Below are 23,750 nucleotides of genomic sequence, written 5' to 3'. Positions count from 1 at the left end.
TACATTGTAATGTCTCCCGATGTGCAGTGACGAGCAACTTTAACCGGTTCTTGTATGAATCCCCGAATGTGTTCATTAGTGAATTCTTCCGAAAATTCCTAAGAAGATATTAACGAAGCATTATTAGTTTTGTTGTACAAGTATGTCGGATGTTTTCTTGTCATGAAGACGAGTAAGTATTTTATATAATTGACGAGATAGACTTACGAAAACTCCGATAAACTTACCATCTTAGATATGCCTCTTGTAACAAATGATTTAGTCATGGTGCAAATATAGTGTTTAATAGCTGGTGTCTGGTTCGTGATGACTTCATTTGTCGACTGGAGTACTTGAGTGTAATTCATCTCCACGTGGTTTCCAAAGACGCATGCTTCGTCAAAATTTTCGTTTCCATACAGTCCAGGTCCTACAATCAAGAGGTATTATAAATTTTTCATTGAAAACTATATATTCACTGTAATGTTTGCTTTTTTGGTTGCTACTATTTGTACCTCTAACAGTTATCTTGTTTAACACCTCTGAGATAAACGGTGCATAACTTTCATCAATATCTCTGTCAACACCTTTTTCCGTGCTGTTGTCACTTTCATCATTGCTTTGCCTCTTTTCAGTGGCAGTGTTGGTTGTACCCTGATTACCTGTTGCGTGACTTTCCTACAGTTTAGATGCATTAAGATCATACAGTTTAGATGCATTAAGATCATATAACTTTCATTGCATGACATGAAGTAATATGGTTTATACGCAACTAAGTATTAACTTATGATTATTTGAAAACCTGGTCTTGAGGGTCGACGCCGTATGTTGGATAGTTGTTGCACAAGTTTCCGTATTCCTCTGCCCTTGATTGCGCAGTCTCCTGAATTTTTGCAAGCAGTGTTTCCTAGATATGACATTTCAATTATTAATTCATTCATTGTAAATCATATTTAAATTGAATTTAGGTCAACTTTCATTGTATTTGATGAGTAATATATTTTTTGAAACCTGGTAGTGAGGGTCGGCCTCGCATATTGGACAGCTTCGCACAAGTATCCGTACTTCTTTGCCCTGTTGTGTGCATCCTCTTGCAGTCTTGAGAGCATTTTCTATGTAGAACAAAAAGGTAACCATCAAATTGCATATGCTTGCAATATATTTTGGAGACCAAGGAACTACAGATTATTCACTAATGCAAACAAATACATTTTTGATATAAATAATTTATTTGTTTCAACTTAGTTCGAAGTGATAATGAAATTCATTTGATTTATAGTTATATCTTTTCTTATTTGTCATTTAAATATCATAGTGTGGAATATTAGTATATTTTAGCAACGAATATATTGTTCATGACCTATATTAATCATTTAACCTTGTTTTCTTGGTTGACTTGGAATTAAAATTTTATATACTTATTGATATCTGTGTCCGCCGACATTTGATCTTTTTCCCTTGGTTGACCTCGAATACGATGTATGTGTGTGATGTTTGTTCCTATTAGATCCATGAGCGGAACTTCAAGTTCGTGCTTGATTCACGAGTTGGCAAAAGAAAGCGTAGTGAGACTGTTTTCCAAGTAGACCCTAGATCTGTTTTCTGCATTATTGTGGTATGCGACTGATCTATTTATAACATAGAGTTTCCACCGAATCTATAAGTTTTGGAGATATACATACCAATGATCCGAAACCTGGGATAGTTTTCCGAATTGAAGCTGGTGTGCTGTGATGGAGATGTCGGCGATGCTCCCTTGCTGTTGTTGCTTTCTTTTCCTGTTTTGGATAAGGAGGTGGATTCTTGCAAAGCGGTTGGTGTGGTAATGTTGGTTTTAGAAGCCAAGTAGAGTAGTTTTGGTGTGGTTTCTACCCAAAGACATTTCTGACCTACTTCGGGGTGTTATTGTCCATTCACTTTTATATTTATTCTATTATGACTCTATACATTTGGGACCTACTTGGGGGCATTATCGTCCACTTTGTTTTATGTTTATTCTATTCTGCCACTATTACATCCGGGAGCTACTGTGAGGTCTTGTCGTCCACTCTCTTTTACACTTATTGTATTCTGTCTTTATGACATACGGGACCTAGTGCGGTGTTTTGTCGTCCAGTGCCTTTTACATATATTATATTGTTCCAGCATGCTGTGGATGTTGTGGTTCATTAGTTTCCTATGTGTGGATGGGATTGTTCTCAAAAAGACGATAATAGGAAAGACAATAGCGCAGGTACAAGTGCAAGGCTTGTACAGTACAGCGGTGGCGGAAATACGAGTACAGCGTCTTCACTAAGAGGAGCACTTGACCTTGTTTTTCTGGATTATTGCCGTTTTTGTCTATTGTAGTTGAAGGTGCAGGGCTTGGTTGGTATGTAGGTGAGGGATTAACGAGTACAGCGTTTGCATCAAGAGGAGCACGTTCTGTGTTCCTCTGTATGATTTTTCGTTTTGTCTAGCGCAGGTACAGGTGCAAGACTTGTGGAGTACAGATGTGAGGTGGAGACGAGTACACCATCCTCACGGTGAGGAGCACGGTACTGTGTTTCCCTTTGTTATTTTCCGATTTGTCTAGCGCAGGTACAGGTGCAAGACTTGTGGAGTACAGATGTGAGGTGGAGACGAGTACACCATCCTCACGGTGAGGAGCACGGTGCTGTGTTTCCCTTTGTTATTTTCCGTTTTGTCTAGCGCAGGTACAGGTGCAAGACTTGTGGAGTACAGATGTGAAGTGGAGACGAGTACACCATCCTCACGGTGAGGAGCACGGTACTGTGTTTCCCTTTGTTATTTTCCGATTTGTCTAGCGCAGGTACAGGTGCAAGACTTGTGGAGTACAGATGTGAGGTGGAGACGAGTACACCATCCTCACGGTGAGGAGCACGGAGCTGTGTTTCCCTTTGTTATTTTCCGTTTTGTCTAGCGCAGGTACATGTGCAAGACTTGTGGAGTACAGATGTGAAGTGGAGACGAGTACACCATCCTCACGGTGAGGAGCACGGTACTGTGTTTCCCTTTGTTATTTTCCGATTTGTCTAGCGCAGGTACAGGTGCAAGACTTGTGGAGTACAGATGTGAGGTGGAGACGAGTACACCATCCTCACGGTGAGGAGCACGGAGCTGTGTTTCCCTTTGTTATTTTCCGTTTTGTCTAGCGCAGGTACAGGTGCAAGACTTGTGGAGTACAGATGTGAAGTGGAGACGAGTACACCATCCTCACGGTGAGGAGCACGGTACTGTGTTTCCCTTTGTTATTTTTCGATTTGTCTAGCGCAGGTACAGGTGCAAGACTTGTGGAGTACAGATGTGAGGTGGAGACGAGTACACCATCCTCACGGTGAGGAGCACGGTATCTGTGTTTCCCTTTGTTATTTTCCGATTTGTCTAGCGCAGTACGGGTGCAAGACTTGTGGAGTACAGATGTGAGGTGGAGACGAGTACACCATCCTCACGGTGAGGAGCACGGAGTTGTGTTTCCCTTTGTTATTTTCCGTTTTGTCTAGCGCAGGTACAGGTGCAAGACTTGTGGAGTACAAATGTGAAGTGGAGACGAGTACACCATCCTCACGGTGAGGAGCACGGTACTGTGTTTCCCTTTGTTATTTTTCGATTTGTCTAGCGCAGGTACAGGTGCAAGACTTGTGGAGTACATATGTGAGGTGGAGACGAGTACACCATCCTCACGGTGAGGAGCACGGTACTGTGTTTCCCTTTGTTATTTTCCGATTTGTCTAGCGCAGGTACAGGTGCAAGACTTGTGGAGTACAGATGTGAGGTGGAGACGAGTACACCATCCTCACGGTGAGGAGCACGGAGCTGTGTTTCCCTTTGTTATTTTCCGTTTTGTCTAGCGCGAGTACAGGTGCAAGACTTGTGGAGTACAGATGTGAAGTGGAGACGAGTACACCATCCTCACGGTGAGGAGCACGGTACTGTGTTTCCCTTTGTTATTTTCCGATTTGTCTAGCGCAGGTACAGGTGCAAGACTTGTGGAGTACATATGTGAGGTGGAGACGAGTACACCATCCTCACGGTGAGGAGCACGGTGCTGTGTTTCCCTTTGTTATTTCCCGTTTTGTCTAGCGCAGGTACATGTGCAAGACTTGTGGAGTACAGATGTGAGGTGGAGACGAGTACACCATCATCACGGTGAGGAGCACGGTACTGTGTTTCCCTTTGTGATTTTCCATTTTGTCTAGCGCAGATACAGGTGCAAGGTTTGTGGAGTACAGATGTGAGGTAGAGACGAATACAGTATCCGCACGGTGAGGAGCACGGTACTGTGTTTCCCTTTGTGATTTTCCGTTTTGTCTAGCGCAGGTACAGGTGCAAGGTTTGTGGAGTACAGATGTGAGGTGGAGACGAGTAGACCATCATCACGGTGAGGAGCACGGTATCGTGTTTCCCTTTGTTATTTTCCGTTTTGTCTAGCGCAGGTACAGGTGCAAGGCTTGTGGAGTACAGATGTGAGGTAGAGACGAGTACAGTATCCGCACGGTGGGGAGTACTGTACTGTGTTTCCACTTGTGATTTTCCGTTTTGTCTGGCGCAGGTACAGGTGCAAGGTTTGTGGAGTACAGATGTGAGGTAGAGACGAGTACAGAATCCGCACGGTGGGGAGCACTGTACTGTGTTTCCATTGGTGATTTTCCGTTTTGTCTTGCGCAGGTACAGGTGCAAGGCTTGTAGAGTACAGATATGAGGTAGTGACGAGTACAGCATCCGCACGATGAGGAGCACGGTACCGTGTTTCCTTTTGTGTTTTTCCGTTTTGTTTAGCGCAGGTACAGGTGCAAGGCTTGTGTAGTACAGATGTGTGGGAGAGACGAGTACAGCGTCCGTACCAATCGTGTTTTTTTTTGTTTCTCTGCAACAATTTCTGTTTTGTCTGGCGGAGTTACATGTGCAAGGATTGTGGAGTACAAAAGGTGATGGAGATACGAGTACAGTGTCCGCACCAAGAGGAGCAAAAATTTGTTCTGCAAGATTTTGTTTTTGATTTTTTTCCCCTACGAGGTACAATGCAACCAACATGGTTAGAAAAGAGTACACTTGTTTCACATTGATAATCACTGGTTCGAATCAGGAAGTTATGCAATGATATGTTTGCGGATTTTCAACTTTGCAGACGTTTACAAAAAGTACAGATACTAGAAAAGTTGTAGGTAGTTCAAACCAACGTCTTAGTACAGACATTCATCACACTTCAGTTGTAGAAGTAAAAGTTTTCTGATGCTTCCATTTGGCCATCATCTTGCACTTGTAAATCAAAGATATAACATAAAAAGTTTATTATAAAAAAAAAATTATTTTGTAAATTCACCACAGCAACTTAATAGTATTACTTTATTTTGTATTCAATGAACAAGTTAATATTATCTTCATTGTTTGATTGTACCTGAATCCTTTCTTTTGTAGAAGCAGGTTACTTCGCAACCTGTTACGATATGTTAACAAGTTAGAAAAATAATTTAAACGGTTGCTTGTATTTGTAATTGAAGTTAACTCATATGTAGTCGAGGTTAACTCACATTTTTTCCACTTCTTGTTTTTTCTACGGTGCCTTCTTGAGTTGGAGATGCAGCTTCTTTGTCAACCTGGTTTTTTGTATTTAAACTTTATTAGTCTTATATTGTTGTAGTTGGAAATTTAAAATTATGATTTGTAAGTAGTTAGATTAGTTAAATTTGAACAGACACAACAAAAAATTGCCAGTGTGATTATGTCTTTTGTCGTACCTCATTATTTGCTATCCTTTCATCTTGCTGAATTTGCTTGCAACGTTCATCCTGTGCTTTCTTGAACAATGCAAAAGTTTGTCTGAGATGAAATGTTGTCTTCTGTAAACTTTCTATAACTTTAGCTTCGTTGTCGAAATTTCTTTGACGAGTAGATGCTTGGTTTTCAGCAACTGTTCCATTTTTGAGGCGGTCAAATGTAGTTGGTACTTTGTGTGATAGGTCGTATGCGCTAGTCAGCAGGTTGTCAATCTGTTCCAATGTATCTTCTGATACACTGGTGTCTTCTTCTTCAATGGAACCACCAGCTGGAATGCTTGATTCTCTGAAAGTACGCTTTGCCGACATCATTTGGTCTTCATGATGCGGATACATTCTTTTTAGTGGATTCCTTTTCTGGTAGTAAACTATGTCATTTGGTGCTTTCCACTGTTGGGATGAGAAAATGAAAACATTGTATTAACTTATGCAATATGAGATACAATTAACAAAAGATAAAGGGACATTGAAATTTTCTTACAGGTAAGTTTCCAAATATCCAGGTATTGGGGTCTTCCCCGCCTTTTTTAGCACAGTCTGCTGCAGCGATGCTCTTTAGTTTTTCATAATCCATGAAGTGTGTACGAGGTGTTCTTGTGTCCAGGTTCCGAAAGGCCTTGTTTCATACAACGGTCAAGATATAACAGAATCTGGTGCTATGATGCAGCCGAGCGAGGCAGTCCATTTTGATTTAGATTTTCTCGTATCGAATGATCGCTCTCTTGAGCTCATCTACAAGCAACCGACACAAATCCATGTCCTTCAACTTTGATATGTCCAGATTTTTTACCATTGCTGCCTCCCTTGACACACGGACAGCTGTTCCGGGGCATATGAATTTCATGTACATTATCAACACAAATACTTTCGAGCCAAATCGTCGTTTGCTTCGTCTTTAACCAACAGCCTTAGGAGCTTGCGAAGGTCATCGGTATTCATATCCTCATTTTTCCTAAATCCAAGCTCAATCTTCAGCTCATGCAATGTTTTGTCGTTGCCACTTTCCGATGGTCTAGGAGTTGTGTTTGAACCGTCCGGCAGTCCAAAAGCGGATGGATAGCATAAGATGTAATCTCAATTACTTTGTTTGCTACTCCTAGATTCGGAGTCATGGTTGTTGGATCTATTCTATTCATAAGGAAGCGAGCAAGTCGGATATTAATGTTTTGCCCGATCTTGTCTGTCAAGCAAAGGACCCAAACCTCGCATCCCGAAGTCTTTTTATATGCCGTTCCTCCAATATTTCAACACAGGTGAATAGCTGTCTAAGTGAGCATCTTACTGTCTTGTTGATCGTTCTGGCCATAAAATTTATTTTTGCTTTTTTTGCAATCCTTCTTGCTTTTTCCTGTTTATTGCCTTTATTTTTTTTATCTTCTGAATTTTCAGATATGTTCTGCATGATTAAAATCAATTGTGTTAGACAAAAATGTTTAACAATATAATAAATGCATTTATTTTGGATTCAAGGTACTAAGAAAAATAATCATATTTACCTCGTTGTATTCATCGTTTCCTTTTTCGCTTGTGTTGTTCTCTTCGTTGTCGTCATGCTCGGCGTGATGTTTGGTATTGCGATATGATTTTCTTATTGCGGCGGCGTTTTTTGATTTCTTTCCTTCTTTGGCAGATTTTGTAGGCTGTGTTTTTTCTTCTTCATTGATATTTGGAGCACTTTGGCTAGAGCTGGTGACTACTTGTCTCTTTTGTAGATGACAATCGTTTGCTTCTCCTTGGACTTTTAGAACCAATATCGGCAGTTTTCTTTAACATGTTTTCGGACTCTTTTTCCATTCTTGCTGCCTCTTTTTCCGATGATATATTCTTGTGCTTTTTTCCTGCAAGGTTATTCAAAATGTTTCTGCGAGGAGGCGGTCTGACTGCTCGTCGCAATATTTTTAGAGGAATCTGCGCTCGTTCTTGCTTCACAATTTTTCCTTTTAGACTGTATATTTGCATTGAATGCATTTATGTTGTCTTGTTCTTCTGGGAACACAACCGCCAGTGGCTTCAAGTTTAGTGGGGCAATTGGAGCTTCCTCGTGATTTATAGTGGCTGCAATAATATCGCAGGAATCATCTATCCAAAGGTTAATACATGGAATTCGTATTTAAAATTTAATATAATTGTTTGAAGCTATTATACTTTTATACAGACGCATTTTATTTGTAGAGACGTTTTAGTTAATCTTAAACTCATTGTCATGGATGGTAAGTACTAGAAAAATTTTATATTAGAAATTTTCAATTTTTTTGTTTTAATATGCTTTATAGATAAACCGGTTTGACTTCAAAGGAATCATAAGAGTAACACATTTTTGCATCGAGGGATAAGTTTGTATATTACCTTCATTCAAGGACGGTGATAGCTGCTGACTTGTCATACCGGAGATTTGCTATTCTTCCTGAAATTGAAATGCAAAAATCTGCATGGGAGGAAAGCAACTGTTTAAATTTATCATGGAAACTATTCTTAAATTAATTTTGTTAAGATGAGTGTCTTAGCGCACTTTCACACATAAGGCTGTAATTATGTCTTAAATTGATAAGGCAATATGTGCAGGGGGTAAAGTTATTATTTAAATTTTCCTTGGTTTCTACTCATGGTTACACACATAAGGTTGTAGTTTTGCCTTAGATTAATAAGGTTTGTACCTGCAGTTACAGAGTGTATTAGAGAGCTAATACTGTTTACAACAGTCAGAGTAATAAGCAAAAAAATATTTAATAACGAAAGGTCTGCTTTAGACGCAGATGCCATTTACTTCCTTAATTTCTATATACCATTGGAGAAGAAACTAAAGGATGAGCCATCGGTGGAATTGATCCATACTGTGCCCGAACTCACAGATCTCTAAAGGCACGCGCCGTCGCGGATTGAAGGGTGGCCGGCGGAGTCGGCGGAGTGAGTAGAGTAGCCATTGTGATCCCCGCAGCAATAACTCAGATCTGCACAGCTTCCTTCACCGCTGGTTGATGAGGAGTAGTGGAGTGTAGAGAGGATAGGTGTTTGGCGGCTCGCTAGGGTTTGCCCTTACTTTTTGCTGGACCGGTTGTGGGGGAAGAAATTGGAGCTGTCGCACAGTCTATGTGTTTTAATTCGTATAAAAGGAATACAGGTGTGGAGACAACGAATTCAGGCATCGTAGTGCGATCTGTTGCTTGATGGGAAACTAACCTCGGATGGAGAAGCGGTGGAGACTATCTTGATTCTCCGACAAGTTCTTGAACGGGGTCGGCTCGTACCGCGTCCTTGCGGTGAGTTCTTCCGTGGGTGTTTGAGTAGATTAGAGTTGAGTATGTAGGTTTTTGCCCTAATACAGCTATAATATAGATGTAGAAGACGAATTGGTTGATATTGTGGGACCCACCACGTCAGAGTTTTGTTGGATTTTTTGATATTCTGAACAATTCCACTTGTACTCTAACGATAATATTCATTATTTTAGAAATGAATATTATTACCAGGTTGTTTCTTTTGGTTTTGGTTGCAGCTGGGAAATTACGGATGCGGCACGAAAATCAAAAACTCGTATCTTTTGGTTTTAGATGATAGTTTCTGTTTTCTGTAATATCTAATGTTGTTGATATTATGTAGTACGATTGTGCTGTATGCGGGAGTACAGGCGTGGCACCAACTCGGGTACAGACTGTTGGTAAGGGTTAAACCAAGGTTGCACATGTACCTCCGGTGGCATGTGGCAGGACGCGTGACACGTTGCTAGTATCTTCGCCGCGAATGCGGAACGGCAGTTGCTATGGTGCCGTTGGATCTGCCTCGAGAGAGGAATCGTCGAGTCTCATCCGTCGCTCCGAAAACTGTTCCGGACTGAAGGTATGGCGTCCAATTCCCCGGTCAGCAACCTGAAGCGGGGACGCGGTCGCCCTATTGGAAGCAAGGACAAGGTGCCCCGGGCGTCGAGGAAGTTGAAGGCTGCCGCCGCCCGCCTGGGGTACGGGTGCTGCATGGAGAGGAGTACGAGATTGTTTACGTCGGTATAGTTGGTTTCTTCGGTTCTATGGGATAGGTACAGTTAGTAATAGCGTAGAGTACAGTGTTGCAACTAAATCCAGGACAGTTATGTCATGTAGATGAGAACTAGATTTTTTTCCGTTTGTTTCTTTTGTTTTATGTGATAGGTACAGTTTGTAATAAGGTAGAGTACAGCTGATCCCAGTTGAGTACTGTGCAATCAGAATCACGAGTACAATTACATAGTATGTATAAGTACCGAACTATGTGCTGCATAGGTACATTTATGTTGTTGATGGAGTGCTAAACCAGCAGGTGCACTATACTGCTGTACAACATGATGCATAAATATGGTTGCATAGCATGCAATGGATGCGTAAGTACGGTTGCATATCATGAAATGGATGATTTTAATGCTCTGTATTAAACTTAATTTTGGAACTGATGGACGACCCCCTCACTCCTGTAACTGCTTTCACCCCCACTACTTTTGACGGTTTCATAGGTGTTGGCGCATAAGTGTTTTTCATGGTCTATAATTAGCAACCGCTACTACTAACTGCCAACTCCAGTTCTTATATTCTGAACATTTCCTTGTATCTCTATCACATCATCCGCTGAGAAACAACAACATACTGCTGTACAGGAATATCCACTCTTCTTCATCAATGGAGAAGGGTTCTTCCTCTCTCGTTTCTGAGATCGCTTCTGGTCCATTGACGCATATCAGCGCTCACTCAGATGTCATCACCGTTGCTAGAATGTCCCGAGGTATGCCAGGTATGCGCAATGCTATCCGTGAGGATGCAAGGTTTCCTTTTGGATCGCCGTGTCTGCTGCATTCTGATCCTAGTTCATGGCCCGCTGATCGCACTGAACAGGTATTCATTGTTTTTCATGGATTGCAACAAAATGTTTGTGTACTGTATTTCATACTAGAAAATTCGAAAAATCGCAGGGTATTGACGCATCGCTGATGCCACTAGACGCTCCTTTCGCAAAAGCATTTGTACCTTGTACACAGGTCGGGCCAAGCGACAAGCACCGGGTTGGTTCCAATGGCGAATGGGTTGCGGTTGTTCAAGAGCAAGCACGGTGGTCTGCGCTAACGTCTACACGGACGAGGAGATCCCTCCGCCATCCGTTCGTAACGTTGGCATCGCTCCCGATGGGCCTTTCTTGTATCGGTATGATTTGGCACACATGCGGTTGTTGAAGATTCGGATAACTCGCTGAACCATACGGGGTTGGAAACAAATGGAACTATTATGTCATAGCGAGTGTTTGATAAGATGATTGCAATCATGCGTGGTGGTAGTAGGGACGTGCGGTGGAGGATCCTTCGCAACGATTACCTTGCACCGTCAAGGTATGTTGATGCCATTCTTACCGAGTGGTAGGATCTACGCTGTTACTCGCACCCAGAGGGGATGTCCTTGTTTGGGATCCAACTATTTGGGGTGAGTTTTTGATTTTTGTGCTTATAGTTTTTTTTTCTTTATTTTTTCACTTATTTTATACTGTTTTTTGCATCACGTTTTTCTTATAGTTATATAGTATCCGATCTATCTTGACCACGTTTAAGCAAAAAAAAAAACAGGTGCCGGTGCTGCTCCTCAGGTGATAGCTGCTCCAGAGATTGTTGAGCAGCCAAATCTACATGGTGGTGTTCATGATGGCAACAACATTGCTCCCGGCACGTGGTTCCTTTCTCCGGGCTATGAAGGCACTATTCTTTGGATTAATGTTAGAGGTCATGGTGAACCCAGTGAAGGTAATCCGATCGATCATATGGGGAGGGAGCTACTGATTTACCCGTCGATGCGTTGTCATGTCTATGCTAAAGATTCTTATGGTGATGACCCTGCCACACCAAATTGGGTCAGGGTTGAAGGTCTGCAAGGCACATCTTTGTTTCTTGGTATAAACTACCCGTTTCTGCTTGGTCCTCCCGAGGCAGCTGGTCTCAACGATGTCAATGCAGCTTCAGTTTTCACATCAGACTGTGTGTTTGCTACTCACAAGCGTTTCCACCAAGTACCACAGCCTGTTCCAGATTGGTGTAGGATGTCACTCAATGGTGGAGTTGGCATTGGCTCCTCTTTCGAATATGCTGCGGCTGGCTGGGGTGATATTGTGGAGTCTCCTATGTGGTTTGTTCCTACCGTTACAAATGGATTTGAATTTGGCTTTTAGATATGAAGAAGTGTCCGAAAACTTTAGAAGTATTGCTAGTGAAGTATTTTAAGTCAGTTATAATGCAGTTGTTTTGTTCAAACCATGTGTTGAAATTTTATTGAAGTTTGTGTCAAGGATGTTTTATTTTTATTTGTACCTATGTCTCGGTTGTATTGAAGAATCTTATAATAAGGCAGTATTGTAAGCATTAACAGTGTATTGGTTATTCAAGGTGTTGTTGTTTTTAAGCTGGTTATTTATTTGTTTATCCGCAATCTTTCGGTTTCGTTGGGTAGGTACAGGTCCCAGTATGGTGAAGTACATCTCTTACCTTAAGACAAGTACAGCTGCAGCACCAAACAAAACCGTATAATAATAGGAAGCATAGTAACATCTTTTATTACAGCCACTTCTAAACAGATCCTGTTAAATTACTCGCCTGTGAGAGCAGGTTCCCCGCCGGCATGACGACCCTAATTCATGACCAGAAAAGCAAAATTGACACAAAATTACCTTTGAGGATTTGGGACTCAGTACAGGTTGACTTGCGGTGAGAGGAGTTATAGTAGATCAGCAGTCCTGAAGATTGATTTTGTCAGTGCTCCTGTCGGTTGTTGATGCTGCTTTGCTGCGCGCAGTGCTGCTGCTGATTAGCGCAGCTGCACGACGCCCTGGTTCGGAGGACTGGATAAACCTAACCCTGTTTGGCAGTCAGCAGAATTTAATAATGGGGAAGAGTATGTAGTACAAGTACTAGTATTTGATACATTAGATAAGGATTGCAACACACAGAATGGTTTGTCCTAGTGGTTCGAAGGTATTATGCATAGGTTGTGAGTTCAACTCCTCTCACGTGTCATTTATGTTGAGGTAAAACTGTGTATGGATATAAGGTGATGTTGTGCAGTTTAGTAACAACGATTGTAATTGTTAGTAAATTGTGTCACATCATCTTCTATCCGACACCCGTTGTATCTTTTTTTTTATTATAACAAGTGATATAAACATTTCATTTACCACCTAAGAGCATCTGCGCACCTCAAATAGTCGCCGACCGATGTGTTAGCACTTTGGTATGGGTCAAGTTGGCGATGGGTACTGGGATCTCTGGGGAATCCTTCACCATCACCGCACCGATTCCCGATCATCCCCATCCCCGAAATAGCCGTTCCTCCTCATCGAGCCCCAGTTGCTCCTTCACCTCCTACCGCCGCCGTCGCGGGAACTCCTCCTCCTCCTCCAGTCGCGTCCGCGTGTCCCACAACGGCCGCGTCTCCTAGCGCTTTTATTGCACCGCTACCTGATGTTCTCTCTAGCGCGACGTCGTCCCACGAATTGAACATTTTTCCATTTCTATGTTGTTTGAACCAATGAGGCGGGGGTGGTGGTATAATATAGACTGTCGGCGAGGCGGGAAACCTCCTACGCGGTAGAATTTCCTACGCGGCAGGCGGGAGAGTTTCCGGCCGGGCGTCGTGGGTGAAAATATCTCTCGTGGTGCCCTAGCGTTACTGATATGTGGCTCCCACGCCCAAACTTTCCCGCGTCTTTAGGCGCTGGTGCGCCTGATTCGCGCCTTAGGCCAAGGGGCCGGCATGTTGTTGCCGGCGCTTTTATTAACATGCCGTGTGTATATATATTGATTATGCACAATTCACTTTATTTAACATGTCAAGTACATTGTGTAGCACCAGGTGTATTTTTTTGTCAACATTATAATCGATGTAACATTTGTAGAAAATCCAAAATATAGATTATTTACTTGGTGATTCTAAAAGTGAAAAATAAGTAGTTTGATATATGTATCTAATGTGGCTAAAAATGTTCTATGGAAGTGTGGTCAGCTACACTGAAACGGTGGTTTCTGCTAGACATGGCCTGGCCGAGTCAAGTGAAGCACGTCTTACAACTGCAGTCCTACGAACACAACGAGCGCGAGAAAAATAAAAAGGCACCACCTGTGTCGGTCAACGGTGATAACTTAGTAGGAGAGTAGGCATAATTGATGATAACCCCCTCCTTGTTCGTAATTCCTTGCTCTCAGGCCCCTTTTGCGTACGTACGTCTAACACACCGTTATTATTGATTAATCCGCTATTAATTATCAGTCTGATCACATTCCAACGAGGGAATACAAATCGGCACTGATGTGTTATCACTCATCGTCACCACCTTGATCTTGTATAAAAGGAACCCCATACCAAGTGGATAGGTATCAAAACCATCAGTTGAACCATTTTCTTCTCCCATCCTTATGGCGCCCCAAACAAGTGACACCGTATATTCGTTCGAGCATCTCTCAATGGAATTCAAGGTCACCGTAACCACAAGGGCTGCAACAATGGAGAAGTGGATCTACCGCGTATCCGAAGATTTCTTGTGCGACGCCAGCGCAAAGATCGTTGGTCTTGATTGCGAGTTCACTGACAAAGTGAAAGGAACAAAGCAGAAACTTCTTCCAGAGGATAAACGGCAACGTGCAGCAGTTTTGCAGCTATGTGTTGCCAATGACATCATTCTTTTTCAGGTATCACAAATGACACCATACAAGTTTTTTACCAACTGTTCCGAATTATATACGTCGTTTACCTTTGGTTTGAATTTTCGCAGATATTTCAGGCAACAAAGATTCCATGTTTGTTAAAGAAATTCTTGAGCTCGGGGAAGATTTGGTTTTTTGGTGCAGCAATTGATATGGATCGCAAGATGCTGATGCCTTATGGATTAAATATCAGGTGTGCGTTCGACTTGCAGAAGATGATCAATATTCATAAACTAGATCCAGTTGTTAAGAATAAAAGAATACCATCACTCTATGATCTGTCAAATGCTGTGTTGGGGACAAATTTGGAAAAGAAAGGTGAATCATGCAAGAAAATAAGAGAGGAAGGATGGGCAAGACCCGAATTAAGCTTTGATCAGGTCAAATATGCAGCCTTGGATGCACGGCTAAGCTTTGAAATTCCTAGAAAAAAATGGGCAATCAAGGGATACGATATTACTGGATATATGTACAATGTATGACTGATACTGTTATCATTCATATGATTGACTGCAATGTGTTTATATATAATTGTTAATCAATGTAATATGTGATAATGTGTAGTTTGGAAATTTTAATTTTCTTTCGTATAGCAGTACTAGGTTCAACGGTGGTATTGACAGGAGTATAGCTGTTGATAGAGTACGAGTACCAGTTGTAGTAGGTACATTAGTTAAGGGCCTTAAGTACACCGGCTTTTGTTTGTACACGTTTAATTTTTTGATTTTCGTGTACAGAATTTAATGGTCGTAAGTACAGACGTTTTTATTTGTTTTTGTTTAAATTGTTGTTTTTATTTCTGTGAGTATAGGTGATCACAAAATTTTAGTAGACGATACAGCGGTGGTATGGACATGATTACGGTGGAAGGACGAATAGGGATTTCTCTTCATTTTTTTCGGAAATTTTCGTTTCTACAGGTAGGTACTAAGGTCAGTACGTTTCTAGTTTTACTTTGCTTTTAGTCTGGGATACAGTGCTCGTGCTGGGATTATTACGGTCTGAAAGTTTTGTCTTTCACTTGGACGGTACAGCTGCAAGCTGCATCGAGTATAACTTTGAAGGGCGCAGGAGTACAGATTGGGCAGTAATAGGAGTACATGAGTGTATCTGTTTGTTTTCTTAGCACTAGTGCAGGATGTTTTTTGTAAAGATTACAGTGGAGAAGTGTGCGTGAGTACAGCTACGGCACCAAAAGGATTACAAGAGTGCTTCTCCACGTGTTCTGCAGGATTTGCGTTCTCTGGGAAGGTACAGGTGTAAAAAATCGTCAATTACAGTTGTGAAGGCTGCACGAGTTCATCTTTGGCACCGAATGGAATACATGAGTGTTTTTCTAGGTTTTCAGCAATGTTTAGGTTCTCTTGGAAGGTATAGGAGCCAAAGCGGCTTGAGTACAGTTGTGGAGGTTGCACGAGTTCAGTTTGGCATGGAGTGAAGTACATAATGTGTCTTCACGTTTTATGCATGTTTTGGTTTCTCTGGAAAGTTACAGGTGCCACAATTGGTCTAGTAGAGTGTTAAAAGGTTGCACGAGTTCAGCTTTGACAGAAAATGGAGTGCAGGAGTGTTTCTCCATGATTTCTGCATGTTTTTGGAACTTTGGGAAATGTACAGGTGCCACAATGTGTCAAGTACAGTTCTGAAGGTTGCACGAGTTCAGCTTTGGCACCAAGTTGAGTACAAGAGTGTTTCTCCATGTTTTCTGTCAAATTTGGGTTCTCTGCGAATTTACAGGTGCCACAATGGGTCGAGTACATATGTGAAGGTTGCACGAGTTCAACTTTGACAGCAAGTGGAATACAAGTGTGTTGCTCCATGTTTTGAGCAAGTATTTGGTTATGTGTGGGAACATACAGGTGCCACAATGGATCGATTACAGTTGTCAATACTGAACGAGGTTAGCTCTGACACCAAGTCGAGTGCAGGAGTGTTTCTTAATGCTTTCTGCAATATTTTGGTTCTTTGTGGAGATACAGGTGCCACAAGTTGTCGAGTACAGTTGTGAATGTTGCACGAGTTCAGGTTTTACAGCAACTTGAGTACATGACTGTTTTTCTTCAAGTTTTCTGCAAGATTTGCTTTCTCTGTGAAATACTGGTGTCACAATGACTCGAGAACAGTTGTGACGGTTTTAAGAGTTCATCTTTGGCATCAAAGATGATAACGGGACTGTTTCTCTATGTTTTTCATCATTGTTTTTTTGTTCACTGGGAAGTGACAGGTGTGAGCTGTATCAAGTACATTGGTGAATGTTTCGTGAGTACACCCTCGGAACTAATAGGATTACGTAAGTTTTTTTCATTTTTTCTGCATGTTTTGGGTTCTCTAGGAAGATACAGGTTCATGGGACCAATACAGTCGTCAAGTTTGCATGAATCCAGGTTTAGCACCAAAAGGAGTACATGAATGTTCCTATATGATTTCTGCAAGGAGTACATGTTTTGTTTTCTCTGTTAAGGGACAGGTGCTAGAAGGGTCGAGTACAGTTGTCAACGATGCACGAGTACATATTATGCACCAACAGGAGTACATAGTGTTTATTCATGTTTTCTGGAAGTTTTCTGTTCCTTGGGATACATAAGTACTGATATAAAAGTACATACTGCAGCATATTCACTAGTATGCGACTCATCAGTAAACACCAGATAAAAAGGCAAGTTCAACACAAGTACTTACTTGTAAAATGCATAAAAAAACTGGATTATAGTGTATACAAAGTTCTACACAATATAGGTTTACAGTACACGATGAAGGTCCAACACAAGTACTAAGATCTAAGACCATCGCAATGTATTCAAGTTTTTGCCACCAAAACAGCATCAAAAGGTATTCGAGGAAATGAATCGACACATACGATTCATGTGTAGTGTTCCACCATTCACCATAGGGGATGTGCTTCAAAAATATAGTAGGCAACGAGTGAATAACAAGTTAATAAATATATGAGATATTTAATTGTTTTATGAAATATCAGTTGTGAACATGTGAACATTCTTACTATGATTTCTTCATTCATAAAATGAGCATGGAGGTTTTAATGCTAGGATTTCCTCTGGCAAATTAGCCTTGTTGTGCACGGTGAATATTAAGATGTACAGATACTCAGCTTTAATGTCGTTTATAAAGGGCTGCAATGGATGAAAACAATAGTAGTTACTGCATATCTTATAAACACTCGTATCTTACTAACAATGTGTAGTTCACTAACACTTACATGATCATTTAGAATTGGCTGATATCCTTCACTTTTACCCAACAGAACATTTCCATCGTATAAATACGCGCCCATCGGACGATAAAAATGCGCACTGATTTACTCCTTGGTGTGGGCACCTGATATATACTGGCTTGTTTGCAAGGGAAACCCATCTTTTTGGTTGATTACTTGCATTGTATGCGTCTAAACCATATACTGTTTTGAGCAGAAGTTCCATCCTTGCCATCTGTAGGAATCAGGAAATAAATGATTCCAAGCTAATGATCCACAACAACAAATATTATTATTTTTGAAGCTTGGAAAATTATTCTATACTTACTATGATATCGCATTCCGTATGGTATGTGCTCCTTGTATACAGTGGAGTACATCCCTTTGTGTCAGCATAGTTTCTAGAGTCCAATATTTCGAACTCTTTTTTGTATTTGTTCATCACATACAAAGTATAGTGATAATTTTTGAAGTACGGCATCAATATCTGTTTTGTGATTGGACATATAGGAGCAAGATGAAAAATGTAGTTCTGTATGCTGTAATTGTATTGCACGTTTAGAAGTAGGGAGCTTACAAGTTTTGCGTCAAGAAGGCTCTTTTCTTTGTCAACATATCTAGGGAAAGTGTCCAGGTGCGGTTTGCGGATCGAAATCTTTTGTGTAGTCAAATGTTTGATCCCTTTTTTGAGAGGCTTCTTCTATTTGTTCTTTTGTCCGATTCCAAATACCCACCTGGAGAACGTGCTGCGTCATACGTTGCAAACATAGATTATATCGATAGTTAGTGTACAATATGATCACTCGTTATATCGCAACATATATTGTTGATCGCAATGCATACCATGATAAATCCTGGGCTTAACAACACTCGTTCTCCGATGAGCGTACAAATCGGAGGTACTCCTCATCTCGTCAATGATGTAGTCCAATGTAGTACCATCCAGTAACTGACCTCTACTAAATTGTCTACCAATGTCAGCCCCATCGTTTGGTACATTGAAGTCAGGAATAGCACTGTGCATAACTGATGCATTGAATACCTCAGTTCTGCAAGGAAATCCAAAAGGTTGAAATTAACAAGTTGAATATATGAACATTATTCAGTGCATGATAAAGTACTTACGATGCAAATTTGTTTGATGTCACTAAGAGGTTGTACAGTCTTTTTGCTTTGCATTGGTGTTTGAACTTCTTTGGTCTATATTGTGCCACAGACTCGCGATGATCTCTTGCAGTATGTTTTGGTCTCTTTGTTGACGTGGCTTCGGATGGAGAAACAAGTTTCCTCTTCTTTTTGTCTAAATTATCAGTATGCTCAACATGTACATAATTGTACTCTGCATCCTTCGGTGGAGTCTGAAAACTTTGTGACCAGGTGGTGCTAGAGTACATATCATCAGCTGAACCTTTTGTAATCACTGGAACCTGGCTTTTTTGAATCGACAGACAATCCTCATACATTACAGATATAGGAATAGCATGTACTAAGTGGTATTTTGTAGTCAGCACACCCTGCATGTCTACTGAATAAACAACGGGCACTCCTATTTCAGATATAGGAATTTGTTCTTCACATTGTTTCTTGTTTATATCCGCGAGCGGACATGATTCACCCTTGGTTACGAAATGGAAACACATCCGGCATCCTTATACGGTTCCAGCATTTCTTCAACGTCAATCATGCTCGTTTATGAGTGCCATCCCTTCTATGCCTGCCCCTCTTCTTTTACAAAGTACATGTCTGTAACCCCGGCCATACCCCCTTATCTCTAACATTGCTAGCATGTTGGTATAGGTAATGTAAGATTTGCCTAGTTTCCTCTCCAAATTATCTTTTCCATCTAGGTGAAACCTAACATCCCACACTTCATCCTCCAAGCTACGAAAAAACCACATGAAAATCAAATCAAAATTCTGGATATTGCCAAACCCTAGATTTTCCTCGGTTGCGGTGCCGCAAAAATTACGAGAGGAGGAAGCAAGCTTACTCGACGCCGCCGAGTGATGAGGTCCACCGATGGCTCTCGGCCGGGCGCTCCTTCCAGACTTTCGCTGATGGCGACGCAGCCGCCGGGAACAGCGACACGTCGCCCTCGACTTTGTTTGAGGTGTCGCAGGACTCCGATACGTTATCGCCATATTCGTCGCAATGCCCGCCGCGTCTTCCACCATCTAACCCATCGCCGTAGTCGCATGGAGTCGCCATTGAGGTGGAACGGTGCGTCGTGGACTGGTCGGTTCTAGGGCAAATCTGGGGTTTTTTAGACTTCACGGCTTCATGCGTAGATTGTTGTTTCTCCAGGGTAAGTACTGTTGCTGAAAGTATGTAGTACAGTGGCGGCACGAACATGAGTACAGCATGTTGATGGGAGTTCAACCAAGTTGCGTGTCTACCCGGTGGCACGTGGCAGGAAGGGATGTCACGATACTGCGGTTGCTATGGTGCCGTTGTCAGGGTACGCGTTGGCACTTGGCAGTACCCGGTGGCAAGTCGGAGACACGTTGCTAGGATATGCTAATGTGCCGTTGGATCTGCCTCGAGATTTGAATCGTAAAGTCTCGAATCTCTGAACTTAAATCATTAATGTGTGTGGCAAAGTGTTCTCATTTATGTCACAGGTGGCGTTGCGCGGGAGCACGTGTCTCACCACCTACTCCCTCTCTCGTTCTAGATAAGACCCGGGACCCTCTTCCCCCTGTTCAAACTGTAGTGTGGGAGACATTTTGCAAGGTAAACGAGTTCGCCTGGTGGGGGTGGAGGGTGAAGATTTTTGCTTCGGTGGTTCGTCGCAGGGAGGATTCTTCGTGGCCAGAGACATCGGAGACCTTCATTCCTCGCTGCCAGGGTCCTCGGAGACCCTCATTCCTCTACCGGTGGCATTTTTTCTCCTGGTAAAAAATTCATTAACATTCAACGGCTTAAATAGACAGATCCGACAATTGATTCTGATTTTTTCCTCCACCTAATATTGATGTTTTGTTCATATTTTTTCGCTGTCATATTTTCATTGGTAGTTTGTTGACATATGGATGTTGAGAGATGCTGGTACGACAGCCTATTGCAGTTGAGAGATCTGGTACGACAACCTCATATGAAACACAGAAATAGTACATGATGCTGTTTGTGCAACTATACATGGTTGTATTTTTTAGTATGATGCATGCTCCTGATGTGTAGACATATATGTTTTGGAAACATGTTCAGTATAGATCTGTGTATTATTGGTATAATACATGCTAGCTTCGTGTACCATTTTTGTCCTTGTGTTGTTTTTTGTACTCGTGTTTTGTTGCATTTATGGTATTTGGGTGGCTGTATGCAATTAGTTTGTTTTTTCTTTTCGAATATGTTTTGCAAGTAAAATGCACTATGTATGCACTGATAAAATTAAAGTTTATTGTTTGGTTTTTATGGTATAAATGGAAAATGAATGTGAAGGAATATAGTCTAATAAGTTTGTCATTGAATTCATGTAACACATGTGTATGTTTGTATAGACAGGAAGCACATTATGGCAGGTGAGGAGACTAGGAGGCCCGTTGTTTCACGTTTTGTTTTGGAGTACCTGGGGCTGGAACCTGGTGCAGTGAACGATGTGATGCTTGTGTGTGTTCGTTTCTCTTTTCGAGCCGAGAGTTTGTTCAACGCAATACACACGGTGCAGTCACTTTTCACTGCTCCAATAAGATACATGATCAACACATCCAACAATTCTCAACTGCTTGTTAGATGCAGTAATCCAGTTGATACGTACTTGTTGGGCTCCGATCGAATCATGTTCAAGCATGATGATAAGTTGATCATTTGTATTAAGGTTCAAACGCTTGGTTTGATGCCACCAAGTGAAGATAGCTTTTTCTACGGCAATGTGCAACAGTTCCTTGTTGTACACGAAGGGATGGATATACTGAATTATCCAAGGGGATTTGGTACGCCACCCGAAGATGTGGAGCTGCATCAGAACCCAACACTGTCTGCGACAACAATGTGGATCCTTGGTGTGGAGGAAGGGCCTGCTGATTGTTTGCTCAGGGTGGAGTTGAAGTATTTTGCTGGCCCTAAGGATTTTGTGTATGCATTGCGTGTTGCAAACTTGCCAGATGTGAAGTGGGCTGTTGATGAGGAAGGCTCGCTGTACTTGAAGTTCTCCAGTCGTTACGCATTTGATTACACTTCCATAAATCACTTCTTCATATGTGCTCGGTTGATGTTGAAGTTTTACAAAGTTGCTACTGTAAGGAAAAGACACCCTGCTTTTGATGGATCGTTCAAGTCAATTTATAGCAGGCAGAACATCAATGACACCTGGGCTGTTGTTGAGTCAGCATAAATCTATATACATAAGTACTTGCAATGTCAGATGAACGAGGAATCAAGTGTTTGCTGAAGGACAAGTTGAAGATATCTATTGGTTATCAATCCAAGATCAGGCACACCTAAGTTGTCCAGTACTAGTTATGGCTTGTATGAACTATTAGTTTGTTTGCTTAAGCTTTTGCTGGGAGTGTGTTCTCACCTCTTTTTTCAATGAAGTGCTACCCTGTCAGGAAAAGTTGTAATGCTGTTTCTTCTGAACACAGATTTGCTTGTTTATTTGAACTAGTCCTTGTTTGTTATGAATGTGTCTGTTGTCTGCATTGTTTTTTCTGGTTTGTTGGTATCCCCGAAATGTTTGAAATAGACATTTTTTTATATGAATGTATCTTGTGTCCGGACGCCTTTGCCAGGGTGTACGCTCGGTACGATCCGGGCTATGTCCTATTGCGAGAGGTACGATCGAACGCCTTTACCGTGTTTCGGTGTGTTTCGAGTGTAAATATCTCCGTTTTACGTAGCGCGAGTACAGGTGCAATTCTTGAAGAGTACATATATGACGAAGAAACGGGTACGAGCGTCCTCACAAATAGTAGTACGGGACCGTGTTTCTATTTAATTCCCCATGCAGATATCCGTTTTCTCTATTGCAGATACAGATGCAATTTTTGAATAGTACAAATATAACGAACAGACGAGTACAGCGTCCGCACCAAGAGTAGTACGGGACCGTGTTTCTGTTTGTTTCTCCCATAAAGATATCCGTTTTCTCTTGTGCAGGTATAGGTGCAATTCTTGAAGAGTACAACTATGAATAAGAGACGAGTACAGCGTCCGCACCAATAGGAGTACGGGACCGTCTTTCTGTAGGTACAGGTGCAATGCATGTGGAGTACAGAGGTGACGGAAAGACGAGTACAGCGTCCGTACCAAAGGGGAACACGCACCCGTGTTTCTGTTTGTCTCGAATAGTACGGTTATGAGTAAGAGACTAGTACAGCGTCCGCACCAGGGAGGAGTTCGGGACCGTGTTTCGTTTGTTTCTCCGGAAAGAACTCCGTTTTCTCTAGCGCGAGTACGGGTGCATGGCTTGAAGAGTACAGCTATGAATAACGAGATGAGTATATCGTCCGCACCAATAGGAGTACGGGACTGTGTTTTTGTTGGTTTCTCCATAAAGATATCCGTTATCTCTAGTGCAGATGCAGGTGCAAGGCTTGAGGAATACAGCGGAGAAGAAAAGACGAGTACAGAGTCCGCACCAAGAGGAGTATGGGACCGTGTTTCTGTTTGATTATCTGGAAAATTCTCCGTTTTCTCTAGGTACTGGTGCAAGGCGAGGTGAAGTACAGCGGTGAAGGAGAAATTAGTACAGCGTCCGTACCAAGAGGAGTTCGGGACCGTGTTTCTGTTTGTTTCTCTGGAAAGAACTCCGTTTTCTCTAGCGCAGTACAGGTGCATGGCTTGAAGATCACAGCTATGAACAACAGACGAGTACAGCGTCCGCACCAGTAGGAGTACGGGACTGTGTTTTTTTTGTTTCTCCATAAACATAACAGTTTTCTATAGTGCAGGTACAAGTGCATGGCTTGAGGAGTACAGTGGTGAACGAGAGATGGGTACAGCGTCCGCACCAGAAGTGGTACGAGACCGTGGTTCTACTTTTATCTACATGTCGTTTGAAATGATCCGAGTTTGGTTCATCGCATGCAGTGTGAACAAATACAGCTGTTTCTTTCGTCAATGCATGCAAGAAATGTTAGCATGCATGAAA

Source organism: Lolium rigidum, chromosome 4, assembly GCF_022539505.1.
Source record: "Lolium rigidum isolate FL_2022 chromosome 4, APGP_CSIRO_Lrig_0.1, whole genome shotgun sequence".
Classification (NCBI taxonomy): domain Eukaryota; kingdom Viridiplantae; phylum Streptophyta; class Magnoliopsida; order Poales; family Poaceae; genus Lolium; species Lolium rigidum.
This window is presented reverse-complemented; position numbering follows the sequence as displayed.